This window comes from Rhea americana, unplaced genomic scaffold, assembly GCF_003343005.1.
Source record: "Rhea americana isolate MKP2758 unplaced genomic scaffold, rheAme1 scaffold_27, whole genome shotgun sequence".
NCBI lineage: Eukaryota > Metazoa > Chordata > Aves > Rheiformes > Rheidae > Rhea > Rhea americana.
The window spans coordinates 1,555,829-1,568,558 of record NW_028186390.1 but is presented as its reverse complement, the minus strand read 5'-3'; the positions used below and the strand labels follow the sequence as shown (position 1 = coordinate 1,568,558).

At 44.5% G+C, this 12,730-nt stretch overlaps 1 long non-coding RNA gene across 2 annotated transcripts in view; it reads left to right on the top strand.

Moving 5' to 3' along the window:
• Positions 1 to 12,316, top strand: part of LOC146594073 (uncharacterized) — a 108,997-nt gene extending 96,681 nt beyond the window's left edge. For both annotated transcript variants that reach the window (XR_014896256.1, XR_014896257.1), the window contains one exon: positions 12,229 to 12,316. This is a non-coding gene — a long non-coding RNA (uncharacterized LOC146594073). The remainder of the gene's footprint in view (positions 1 to 12,228) is intronic.
• Positions 12,317 to 12,730: the final 414 nt, after the last annotated feature.

The window sequence follows — 12,730 nt, the reverse complement described above, 5'->3', positions numbered from 1 at the left end:
TAAACCTGGTACTCAGTAATGAAATATAACCCTGTAGAATTGTAGGCCCTTTTTCTTCCACTCTGTTTCTACTACACAATTTCTTCATGTTGATGGTGCTTGGTCTCTGCCAAGAATTATTATTTTTTAGTTCCTGTTAAAGTTTTCCTGTAATCTGGTCATATGATGTGCACGATACAGGTCGTCATCCAGTACCCCTTTAGAGCGTGACTTAGAACGATAGGTGCTGATGGAAGCAAACTTGTGCTAACGTAGAGCTGGAAGTGCTGGGGACTGTACTGCAAAGACACCTCCGTTTACCGCATACAAACTGGCCTGCCTGTGGACAGTCTAGCCATCCATAGCCTAATGCTGCGCCTGAGCAAGCAGTCCCTTCCTTGATCCACCCTGCACAGGATTAACATGATGACATTCCGACTGGACGAGGCTGTGAAGCTGTGCTTGGGCACTGGGTTCCCGTTTGCAAAGCCCCAGGCCTTCGGTATTCTGGCATGACCTGCAGCGTCTCTGGCTATTGAATTAGACTAGCCGTAGGTTGGACTTCCACAGCAAACAAAAGCAGCATCAGTTGTTTCTCTTGCTGGGGCTGTGCTGAGTTTTTCAGTAGGTGTAATGGAGACTTCGACAGCTCTTGTGCTGTATAATCCAAAGAGGATTTTCTGTTTAATAGATCTCTCTGAAGAACATCAGTGGTTTTCTCAGGGCCAGAGGTAACAAAGACTTTCTTGTGTTGTAAGAGCCTTCTAAAATTAGAAGCTGGACACTGTTATTAGGTCTTGCCCTAAGAATGTAATGGCAAAATACATATAGTCATTCCCTGATGTGTCTTCTACTACTTCAATATTCACCAGTTTTCCAGCAATGCTTCATTGCCTTCAGACAGACTCCTTACTGAGGAATGTTCAGATTTTGCCTGCTCCCTTCCCAGGTGTGCAGCCCTATGGTGAGGTGTTCAGTGCCCCATCTTCACCTAGAGACCTGGACTCCTTGGACTAAAATGGGGGCATTTATGCAGGCCACAGGCATAGGTCTATCAGGGAGTCTGTGAAGCTCTTGGGTACTCCCTGTACCCCAAGGATATCTAATGGTGCCTCCAAGGGCACATTTATCGTGTAGGTCCCACACATACACCTGTCTGGCTTGGGACTGCCAAGGTACCAAGTACTTCTATCTTCATGTCTAATTAGATAAATTGAAAGTTCTGCAGATACTGATATATGTGGATTTCAGCTGCAGGTACTATGGAAGTCAGCTATCCTCATTTCCAAGTAATTTAAATTCTCCCAGTCTCCAAGTCTCCTGTTACCTCCCAAATTTAGTAGTATGCCTAAAAAGTATCCAGACCTTAAGACAGAAGTAGATGGGGAACAAATAGCAGTGCTGGCCCAAAGTACAGTTTCTCCCTATAGAGTATGTCTAATTACCCTGTCCGGGGGTAATGGCGAGTCTGACCTAACAATAATATTACCTGGGTCTAAGCTTTTTCCAGAGTTTTCTTAAGACCCCAAATACAATTCCTGCACAGTGAAAGGAAGAAATAATGATTTCTGTCTGAACGTGCTATACCATTTATTGAAGCTTGTCTAATACAGTTACCTCTGATTGTAACTTTGATCTTTGGTGTCTGGGGAACAGAGTCCCCAGGAGAGTGAAAGTTTTCATTTGGTTGAGAAATGCAGCATGAGCAGAATCTGCCACCATCTGGGGAGGGGAAATTGAGGCACTGGGATACTGAATATCACTGGCAGTGTATGGAAGCGAGGGGTGAGCACACACACTGCACATCAGCACTTTTATCCCTATAGAAAGCTCAGGAGGGAGTCAGTGGCATGTGCAGCCTTTCCTGCATTTGAAAGGAAAACGTAGAGCTCCTCTGTATGAATTAGGGCAGTCACAGTGAAACTATCAGCTAAATCTGAGAGCGAACTGAGAATCACAGAGAGTCCCCCCACGGCTCCCGTTTAGCAGTGTTGTATATTATTTTAAAGGAGCCTTATGCAAGAATTATGTTGCATTCTGAAAGGGGAGATTGTTTTACTTAATTGATGTGGGAAGGTCCTCAAATTACAGCCCTTCCTGCTTATATTATTATATACTAGGGTTCATCCTGCTGCAGTTACCCTGTGCTGTATGGGAAGCAGGATCTATGGCAGATAAACCCACAGCCTGTCTGTTTTTGCAACAGAAGTCTCTTGCCAGAGAGCCTGAGCTATTTCAGACTCGTCATTACAGCTGAATGCAATTAATAGCTACTGGATCATACTCTGGAAAAAGCATGTGGGAGACAGGTCAGTGTGTCCTGGAGTGCAGCTCCAAAACAGGTACAGCATTGAATGGAGGTTGTGGACAGAAGGGATGGCTTAGAACTGGCATTGGGCAAAATATTTCCATCTACATTCTTCCTAGAAGTTTGGATTTTGAATTATTTTTCCTTCACAAAATGATCTACTTTCCTGGGAAATGGAAGAGAAGGAGGTAAATTTTATCCAGCAAATGGAATGACTCCAACCAAAACTATGACTCTGTTCTTGACCAAAATGAAATATTTGTGTCCTTAAATTCCCCTGCATGGGACTTATAGTCCTAACTCCACATCTCCTTGTTCCTGCTGGTGGCCAGGCTGCCCGGGTGAACTCCCATCCATTTGTATCACTGGCACATCACCCCTTTCACTGGGAGGGGAGACCACAGCACGTCATGGGAAATGTAGTCCACCAGACTCCTCATCTATTGAGAAAACAAGGATGTGAAGCACACATTCACGGTTCCTGTGACTCATGAAAGGCACTTCAAATTTGAAATACAAATATTCTTATTTTGCCACAAAAATGTTATTTTTAGAGGGAGATGAAGGAGGTTCTGATCCACTTTCTGACCAGCTATACTTGGACTTTCAGCAAGGGATGGCAAGGGATATCACATAGGAATAATGTCTCAGCTTTCTTGTTGTGCAAGAAATGTCAGATCAAAATGATTCATAAGGATCCTGGCTGAGAGCAGTCTTGAGAAAATATTTAACAGAGATTGAAGTTCGAGCTTTATAAATCTCCAGGGACTGTCTCCCACTAATGGAGAGCAGAGAGAGCGCCTGGTGGTCCTTGGGTGAGGAGCAGAGGAGGTGGGTGCTTCAAGTCTCATTTGGCTGGTGACATCCTTCTGTGTGAATAGGCTTTTGCATACCAGCTCTGACAAAGGCCACAAGCTGCTTTGCAGCACAGATAAAAATGTTAGGCTGTGGTATGGAAATTTAAACATAGTAAAGCAGAGTCAAGCTTTGTGAAGCAGCCAACTCAAGTCAAAGATGCAACTCTTAGGCCAGTTGTGGCCTCTGCCTGGTTTTAGATCCTGATAAATGGCGTATGCCTGATGCCTGGACACCCTGTGGCTTTGGCTGCAGAGTCATTTCTTTGCTGGGCATATAGCATTTCTCAGGCTGCACTCTGGACAGACTATGCTATATTTAAATATATTTTGCTGGTGTGGGACTAAAGGGCTTCCAGAGTTGTAACTTCCGAAGGGCTGTTCTGTAGATTCCTTCCTCCTCTTTTTTTTTCTTTTTTCTCTCTCTTTTTTTTTTCTTTTTCTTTAAAGGAAGCTCTCAATCTTCTTAGGAAATAATCCTTTGTTTATTTCATGAAAAGACCTGCGCTGTCCTGGCCAAAAGCGTGGAAAAGCCAATAGGAAGAAATGCCACTTCTGCGTTTTGATATAACCAAGCATGTCTTAAATAAACACTTGTTTATTTTTCTACCTTTCTGTTGAATTGCATCGTGGCCAACAGAGAAGGTAAAAGTGTGCAGTTCAAAGAAGGCAGCTGTAAATGTAGGCTGACATCCTGTCATAAATATAGAACTGGCCTCGTTACAATGCCCGGCTCAGAAACAATGGAGGTGGAGCTGGGAGAAAGAAATTTGTGAATTAACCCAGCTGAGGCAAATGGTTAACAACTGATGGAGGAAAATAGCAGTGGGCAAGATGGTCGGCTCTCAGGGGTGCTCCCGAGCTGGCCTTTGCCCCCCGCCCAGATCTGTGTGTCTCTTCCTTGCTCACATGCCACCCTAGGAGGCATCAGGGTCTCAGGAAATCCTCCTTTGCCAATAAACAAGGGAGATCCCCCCCTCTCCCTCCCCCAGGCTGGGGCAGAGCAGTAGCTTTCATCTGCCTTTGCCTCTGCCCTGCCTTGCCAGCAAGACGCTCCAGGCTAGCCCTGGAGTGAAGGCAAGCTTCTGCCCTGGTCTGTGCTAACATGACTGCAATGTTTGGGATTAGCACTGGTGGGGACCTCAACCAGGAAAGCTGCAGCCAGACTGAATCCTTGCTCTGGACATTGTAGATCCCTGTGTGCTGGGCAATACCTCATCCTCCATCTGTTCAATTGGGTGGTGGAGACCCATCTCCACAAGCAAGATGAGAACTTCAGGCATTTCCAAGACAGGAGAAGGTTCACCTCAGTCAGGCTTCGCCATGGTGTCCTGGATTGTTTAGGAACTTTACTGATGCTTTTTATGATACCTGAGAAAACTTGTTATGACATCTTAGAAATCAAACTGTGACTTTCAGTTGTTCTTGGCTGTGGGTAGGACCCCATCTGGGAGAAGTCACCAGCTCCTGTCCCCACTAAGAAGGAGTAAACTAGGCGAAGAGAGGAATCATATGCATCTGCAGCTGGGCTTCATGTTCATAAGGTGTTTGTTGGGAGGGAAGTTTCAGTCCCAGTTTGTGAAGGGATAAACATGTGCACAGTTCATGGCCCGTTGGGAACTGGTGGCTAAAATGAGGGTACTCCCATATGTCAAGGGAAAATCAGCTTGGTGAATCCCTTTTACAAATTGGATTCACAGTTTTAAAAACTCCGCAGAGAGAAACCTCACTTAGCTTAGCTTCATACTTGTTTTCCTTTGATTAACTAGAGCTTTTTTACGACTATCATGTGGAAAATGATGGCTTAGACTGCGACTGCAGTACTCATTTTACTTGTGTTCTGAGATACCTTTAGCTTCTGCCCTGAGCTGACAGACCAGAATCTGAAATGATAGCAGGTGATCGTCACTAGTTTATCTTATCTACCACAGAGAGCATGGCATCCACGAGTTGAAGCACTGGGTTTTCTTTTCTTTCTTTCTTTCTTTCTTTCTTTCTTTTTCTTTCTTTTTTTTTTTTTTTTTCTGTACAGTGCAGGGTGTGCCCCATCTGACCTAAATATTTGTGAAGTTACATCCTTGGGACAGGCTGACAAAAGGTTATAAACTCATTTGTTTTCATCTTTTCCTAAGTCAGGCAGGCTGCAGTGAAGCATGACATCTGCCTCATATGGGGTCCTTCACACCTTCCTCTGACGCATCTGGTGCTGGCCACCATCTGAGACAGGATATTAGGTTAGGCAGGCCATGGATCTAGTCCACACTAGCAATTCCTACTTCCTTACCTAGGGAGGTACTTCCTTACCCGAGGAGGTTATGGCTGGTGCCACTTTATCATCTTCTATAAGCATAGAGAACAGGGATTCTGGAGGTACCATTTGGGTTAAAAAGCAAATAGCATCACAGGAGATCAGATGTCAAGTCTGCCTTAGAGAGGCTGCTTACGCTCAGGAGTTTGATCCTCAGTTTAGTGAACAGAGTGAAGCAGCCCAAGTCCATAGTGACTGGGATCTTCTGCTGAAGTCAGCGCCTTTAGGCTGCTTTGTACTTGAACCTGTAGCTCTACTCTACTGATCTTTGGAAGAGTATGAGAAAGTAATATTGAAGGTTAGTGGAAGGAGACTAGGCAGCTTAATTCCAGGGGTGAAGTGTGTGGACAAAATAGCACCACTTTATGCTGTATCTCCAGAATTGTTTAACACCATATGCATTTGATTGTGGCTGCAGAGCTGTTATTTCTTTCAGGAGCAGAAAGGAGTGAGGTGCATTCTCAGTATTTAAGTGTAAGAGAGAAAGGAAGGGATTTCTCCATTCCAGTCTGAGCTTTACATTGGACAAATTCCCCAGGCACTTCAAGAGCCTTCCCTAATGTTGGTGCCAGCTCTGCCCACATCTGGGCTCTCCTGGGTGTGAGATTGATCCTGCCTGTGCTAAGACCTTTGTGTGTGGTGCAGCCCCAGGTGCTGCCTGAAGAGCATTGCTATGCCATGAGCCAGTGCTATGTTACAGAGCTCCAGCAGAAAACTGCGAGCGTCTTGCCCTTTGCAGGAGTTTTTTGTCTCTCGGCTGCAGCTTTTATGTGCTCTGCTATATTTGTGCACCAGTCCCTAAGCATACTTAGAGAGCTCATTCATGCAGTCTTAGCAAGCAATCTCAGTTCCCCAAAAGCTGAACAAATCTGCAACTAACAGTTTCAGAGCGAGCATGCAGCTTCCATTAAACGTCCTGGGTATGCTAGATGTTGGAGTGTCTGCTCCCAGACAGCATGTTCCCCTGATTTGTATGATGTCTGTGTGTAGAAGCTTGGGATGAGTTAAGAGACAGGATGTCGGGATGGAGGTCTACAGACCTCTCAGCTGGTGGGTGGAAGAGAGAGATCCCAAAATATTCTTGGGAGTAACACATGAATTATTGCAGGATGGAGTCAGCACAGCCCAAAAATGGAAACTTTATGCGGGGTACGAGGCTGGTACTGCCTGTGCTAAAGCTGGTGATTTGCAATGTGTAACTAGCAATGTTATGAGGCTAATCCTACTGTTTGCGTATGCTCTGTTATCAGAGCCTCTCAAATGTTTTCCATCAAATATTCCTTAACCCTTTGCAGATACAGACAAACCCTGTGGTGGAACGAAGAGCCACATCAGAAACTAGTGAGGTCTTCCTTCTCTTCCTTGAGAGGCTCTTGGCAAGGCACCCCCAAAATAAATGGGAATTATTCAAAAAGAAACAACGATCGTCACTCCCTTCCTCCTACTCAGAGGGATATTTAAGTGAGCCAAGGACCAAGATGTCTGTGGAACGAAGTGATTTGAAAAAATCTGTGTGAAAGAGTTAGATTGCAAAATCAGAGGTGAGGTTAGGATCAAAGGTGACTTTGGTTTAGAAAATTGACCAAGTGATTCACTGGCATACGTGCCATTTGAAAGAGTGAGCAGGCCTTTTGGAGTGGATTAACCAAAGACATTCAGGTGCCTGTGTATTTTCGTGTTCTTAAGCAGGTCAAAGAGAGTCGAGTGCCTGACTGGTGTGAGGGCCTTTCCTTATCTGGCCCACAAAGACTCACTCAAAACCAGTGTGATCTAAGGTCTCTGGGCCCTTGTCCCAGTGTTTGACCACTTTGAGGGTGACGCTTTTTTTCCTGGTATCTTTCCCTTGCTGCAGCTTGTCCTTTTGCTGTGCACTTCTGAGAGACTGGGCTCCATTTCCCCTGGCACCATCCGTTCTGTAATGGAAGCCTGGGTGCAGATCCCCCATCGCTCTCTCTTTCCAGGCTGAACAAATCTATCCTCTCCGCCCCTCCTTGCATGACGTGTGCTCAGGCCCCCCAACAATCTTGGTGGACACAGCTGGGCTCCCTCCCCTTAGTCAACGCCTTGTCCTGGGGAGCCCAACCTGGACATGGTGTCTAGATTTGGGTTCACAAGTGCTGAGTACAGGGGAAGAACAAGTCTCTTCGACCTATTGGCTATGCTCTTGCTGTTGCAGCCCAGTATGGAGCTGGCCTTTTCCTTGGAAGTGCATACTGCTAAGATGCAGCTTGCTGCTGTGTAATAAATATCCTTCTCTCTCACTGGCAGGAAAATCTACAAAATGTCCCTGTCTGACCTCTCATGAAACTATATAGGCAGTGAGGCCAGATAAGGGCCAGATAAGGACTTGAGCAATTTTTATAGCTTTTATTTTCTTGATAGTCCCATCTTACATCCAGTTTTTGATTGGCATTCATCAAAACCTTGCTTTTAGTATTTATAAGCTCGCAGCAAAAGCAGAAATGTGTCTGTACAGTTAAATCATTTCGCCACGATCTTCTGAACACTGGTTCAGATCTCCTGGCAATACAAAACTGCAGGAGAGGTTTCAAGAGAAACCACATCCTTCAGATCCAGTCTTATTTCACTGATCTCAGAAAACAGACTGTTCCTGGCTGCTTTGATTCTGATTGTTCACTGTAGTTGCAAATTCATAAATAGGAATGCAGCTATAGCAAGAACTGAATAGGCTAGAAAAAGTCCCGTATAAGAATTTTCCACGCCAAAGAACCTGACTATTAATTGCTTGAAAAATACACTATCTGCTTTGACTAGAGAGGGAAAAAAAAAGGAAAGCTGATTGCTAGGAAGAAAAGGTGTCAATGGGGAGTGCCAGAGCACTGTAGCTATGTCCTGAATTAACAGCCAGATCTTCAGCTGCTGAGCACAATGTGACTACTGGCTCGTGGCAAATGATGTCCTGGGGTCCCATCAGACGCTGGGCAGCCTAGCTCTCCAGTGAAGGGCAGAAGCATAGCCAGCTATTTGCTCTCTGCTTAAAAAGGTCCATTTTAAGGTTATCCCAAGGCAGTTCTTGTCTTTTCTTCTGCTTCTGCCTAGCTAGCTGCTTTGCTGTAGCTCTGTGCCTGGTGAAGACAAGAGTCTCCGTGTGCTCTTTGGCCACAGCCCCGTGTGCGCTACCGGCCATGCTGTGCCATCGCCTCTGGCAGCACCCCACCTGAGTGTCTCACCACCCATCCCTACTGACACCACCAGCCCATGGTCCCATCAGGGCTGTGCTGTGACCTCAGATCACCTATGCCAGCAGGAGGGTGAAGTGATGTGTATGAACTGAGGTCACCAGGTGGCTTTCAGCCTGAGCCCTGAACTTTTGCACCATGCTAAGGGGAAGGTGGATAATTTGGGGGTTGCGAGAAGCCTGAGAATATAGCAGCATTCCTGTATCCAGACTAGGTGGGGCAGCGACAAGGGGATATTAGCTCTCCCTAGCAGTCAGTGTCTGAAACTTCCTTGTATTGTTTGTCCAATGCTAGGAGTTTCCCCCCCCCACTAAAAATAGCTTTTTGTTTGTAAGTTTGCTTTGCATTCAAGCTTCCTCTCTCAGTTTTCTCAAGAGGCTCCTTGATATCTTTAAATTTACTTTATCCACAGGAACAAAAGGCTGCAGAATTCTCACTGCATGAAGATGGGGAGGTTTCCCCTCCGAAGGAGGGGGAGGGTAGTCCTTAGTATCTATTTGTGTTTAGTGCAGGTTTGACTGGTGAGAGCAAACATCGTGTTCAGCCTTTGTTCCGTTTACCCAGTAAGAGCAGAAAGGGAATGCAGTGTCCTCCTGGGATCACAGGGAATAGTTGGCAGTGATACCATACAGCTAAAAAATGTTCTTAAAAATAATCGAGCAACCACCAAGCAATAGCAATCACCGTGCCTCTTAGCTCTAGCCTTTGGCAGCTGTTGTCTGCACCAGATGTTGTCTTAAGTAAAAGGAAGATGCTGTGCTCTGAGGCAGAGGGATATATATTTTTTTCTGACATTATTGTTCAATTGTTTTTTTTAATAATGCCTTGTAGAATGTTAATAAATAGCTGTTTATTTTGACAGCAGTGTCAAGAGCATGCTAATGTGTTATTGTTTGTACTGTGGACGCTTAAGACATATAAAGGGAGTTTGTGTTCCTAGTTCCAGGGAAGCAGGAGGATTTTGCTAACGGTGGATCCAGTCCAGAGAATGTGCATTACATATGGGTGTTTATATCTTGGTCTGTCTGTAAGAGTTCATTTGATTGATGAAAGATTGTTTGCTAGCACTCTAGGAGCTGGCAGGATGGTATTTGTATCATTGTCAACTCTGATAAAAGTTTCAGATGTTACAAAAGCTCTCAGCTTAGATCAGAAAAAAACAATTAATTAAATCTAAATTTCTTCTAAATATGTTTACATTCAAAAGTAATCTGCCTTGTAGGCCTTTGATTCTGGACTGGCCTGCTTTGTTTCTATTGCAGTGACTTCAGTCTGAAGTGAGGCAATTAGGTCCTAGGTAGCAGTCTAGCCATGACAACGTGGAGCTTAGCATGCCATGGAAGTCCATCCAATCCATTGCATAAGGTAGCACACGCAGTGGCTGCTGCTTGTATGCAGCAGTGTAGAAGCTTTGTGCAGGTAGATCCTAAAATTCTCCTCAGGTCCTGGCTGTAAGTGTAAAATCACAGGGCTAGAAAGTCCCTCCTAAAATGTCATCCCCTCCTTCTTATAGCTGTAGAGCTAGATTAGCTCTCCCCACATCAGTCCTGATTCACAGCTGGAGAGGAGTCCGCCGCTGCCTGTCTGGTTGTCACAATACTTTGCTACCCTCACTGGGTAGGAAGTTTTCTCTAAGGCATAATCAGAGCCTTTCTGGCTTCAATTTGCTTATCTAAGATGTGGTGGACGTGATGATACTGCATATGTGTGAAGCGCTGCATACTGGTCTTCTGGACGTGTTAGACCTCTTCTGAGTGCCTTTAGCTCGCGAGCAGTGCAGGGCAGCCACTTCTGGGATGCAACACCTCTATTTTAGTATATATAACATCATGCATGGGAAGGGAAATTAGTCAGATTTGTGAAACAGAGCCCTTTATTCTTGGAAAAAAAAATTAATGAAGACATGTGAATACCAGTTTCTTGTTAAAGGAATATATTCTCCAATTGACACTCCTACTAGAGCAAGTGCAGTTGTATGGTTGAATCATTTTCACGAGTCTGAGGATATGCCTCGAAGTTACCATGCATTATAGCTATAGGAAAGGCTGCATTTCTTTGCCTTTGTAACATATTGTGCATTGAAATAATACTTCCTCTGGAACAGTCAGGGCACTGAGTCATGCAGCCCGTCTTATCAACAGGTAGGTATATTACATATGAAATGTTAGCGCTCATATGTGTGAGAAAGTTTCTTAAGACAGCGTCTGAATTTATGTAGTGTTAGTAAGAGTTGGATAGATTTTCCACTAGTAACAACTATAATAAAATCAGATTACAACTGAAACTAAATGCTAAACTGAATCGTAAAAATAAAATAAAATGAAGTGCTGGTGGACTCCCATCTAAATCAGATTCAATTAAAGAAACTGTTGAGGCCAAAATTACGCTTGAAGCAATTGTGGGGGACAGGCCCGTAATGTCATCTCTGAGTCACCATTCAGATGAATTACTGGCCCTTGGAGGGAACGAATTCTCCTTGAATTCACCCAAAGGAATTGCTTTTCTCTGAATTCTTCGCCCCTCCTGCATGCGCAGTCTCACTGTGCCCGTGGTTATTTTGGGCTGTTTGGGGCCAGTGCGAGGCAGCCGACGGGGAGGGTGTAGGTCCCAGCACCAGTGGCCAGATCGCTGGAGTCTTTCTAGCGCTGGGGAGACCTAGGTGCTCTGCGCGCCTCCAGGACGGGGAGGGAATACAGCATTTTTTTGCCCCAGAGAACCACAGAAGAAAGGATGCTGTTGAGGGCAAGTGACTTTCAACCTGTCCAGCAGATGAGGCTTAGGCATGGGGCATCTTTGCACAGGCTGCTCTTCCTGCTGAACGCGTATTCACCCCAGCTCCAAAGTCACTATCTGTGCAACCTTCACTCAGTGCTTTCTTCTCTCTTTTTTTGAGTAAGACCTGAATTTTCTTACTGAGGACTCTGGGTTGCCCAGCGTGTCCCTGTGCTCTGAGAGTTACACTATGCACTCTTCTTTTGATCTTGAATTTGTTTTTTAATCTCCCTGAGCCTTGGCGTTCGCATCTCTATGACAGACGCCTTACTTGTGGCCTGTGTTTTACATGCGCTCTTCTGAAGTCTAGACCCTAACTGTGCCTTGAAGTGAGTGATCTCTGGCTTCCACAGGAGTAGAGCCTTACTGAAGTAATGTTTTAAAATACTAATTTTGATTCAAATGGGACTTGGCCAAAACTTTTTTTTAGGTGGTGTAATTTGACATTTCCTTGCAGTTATAATTTATCTTTATAAAATACCTGGTGAGGAATTTTCTAACTAGATTTTTCTAATCAGAAAATGGTGATCTAGGATAACCTGCTTCTGTCTGTGTGCACAAGGGTCAACTCTGGTAAATCTCCAATCCAGAAAATGTTTCCAAATGGTTTCAGAAATGGAAAACATGAGGTCTGTATATACATACATACATATATATATATATATATATATATATATTTTTATGTTGCTTCACTGTTGTCTTTAGCATTAAAAACAGAATGAATATTTCAGTTGACTCGTGTCATTTCCCTGCCTGACATGATCCTTTACAAGGATTTTGAAACTCTGTTTTTCTCCTCTGTTTCAGGGTAGCAGAGCACTCCCTAGACTTGTCTCATGTGAGTACAAAGTTGTACTGAAGTTTTGCAACAATTCCACTTGAGTCCCAGTTTGGTGGGGTAAGTCTCTCATTTTAGAAATAAATCATCCAGCTGCTTTGCCATTTGCCATAACCTTTTCCCTTGTATTTCTAGCTGTGAGAGGCATAGTAGTTCTGCGCCATTTCAGTCATTTTTTATCCTTGGAATACAGCATTCACCCCTCTCTCCAGTGGAAAATAATTCCTTTTCCTTTTAATCAGATTCTTTGTCATGAAACCTAAAACTGATTTTGATGAAACTAATCTGGGGATGGGGGGGGGAGCTATGGGGGAAAATGCAGGAAAAATTAAAAGGGCTGAAAGGTGAAGTTCTGTGGTGTCCTGGCTCTACCTGTCCTGAGAAGTCTTCAACAACTGCTCAGTGACCCAAGAATGAATGCTGATATGTAGAAAATAGCAGTACACTTACAAACAGAAGCTGTTTGAGGGC